This window comes from Nothoprocta perdicaria, unplaced genomic scaffold (assembly GCF_003342845.1).
Source record: "Nothoprocta perdicaria isolate Ctin4 unplaced genomic scaffold, notPer1 scaffold_117, whole genome shotgun sequence".
Lineage (NCBI taxonomy): Eukaryota > Metazoa > Chordata > Aves > Tinamiformes > Tinamidae > Nothoprocta > Nothoprocta perdicaria.
The window spans coordinates 1076120-1077112 of record NW_020454283.1 but is presented as its reverse complement, the minus strand read 5'-3'; positions in this window follow the sequence as shown (position 1 = coordinate 1077112).

Below are 993 nucleotides of genomic sequence, written 5' to 3'. Positions count from 1 at the left end.
GCACCCACCGCCACCCCACGGCACCCACCGCCAGCCGCTCGTGCTCCAGCTCCGCCGCCGCCTCCAGCAGCTGCTGCTCCATCTCGCTGCACCTCCTCTTGTACTGCAGCACCTGCGGCGCGGGGACGGGGACGGGGACGGGGACGGTGCCGCCGCCGTGCGCCCCCGCCGCGGGCGGTGCGCCCACCTGCGCCTGCAGCCCCTGCACCAGCTGCCCCTGCCGCTGCTGGCCCTCCTGGTAAGCGCGCAGCTTGCGCGTGTAGGCGGCGTGCTCGGCGCCCAGCAGCCGCCGCAGCTCCAGCTGCTCCCGCTGCTGCTGCTCCCGCTGCTCCCGCTGCTCCCGCTGCTCCGCCGCACCCGTCTCCAGCCGCAGCGCCTGCTCCAGCTGGGTTCAAAGGCAGCAGGGAGAAGGGGCTGCGGCCCCACGGAGGGACCCCCCAAAACGCACCCGCTAAACTGCCCCCGCCAGCGGCCACAAGCGCTGCAGCCCAGCGCCCGTCGCAGCCTGAGCTCCCGCTGCAAGAGCCTGTTGCAAGAGCCCTGCACGGTTTGCATGAGGCCTGGGGGTGCAAAGAGTCTTTTGCAAATGCCTGCAAACCAGTGCGAGCCCCTACAAACCCCTGCAAACCCCTACAAACCAGTGCGAGCCCCTACAAACCATTGCAAACCAGTGCGAGCCCCTACAAACCCCTGCAACCCCCTGCAAACCAGTGCGAGCCCCTACAAACCATTGCAAAACCCTGCAAACCAGTGCGAGCCCCTACAAACCATTGCAAACCCCTGCAAACCAGTGCGAGCCCCTACAAACCATTGCAAACCCCTGCAAACCAGTGCGAGCCTCTACAAACCCCTGCAAACCCCTGCAAACCAGTGCGAGCCCCTACAAACCACTGCAATCCCCTGCAAACCAGTGCGAGCCCCTACAAACCATTGCAAACCCCTGCAAACCAGTGCGAGCCCCTACAAACCATTGCAAACACCTGCAAACCAGTG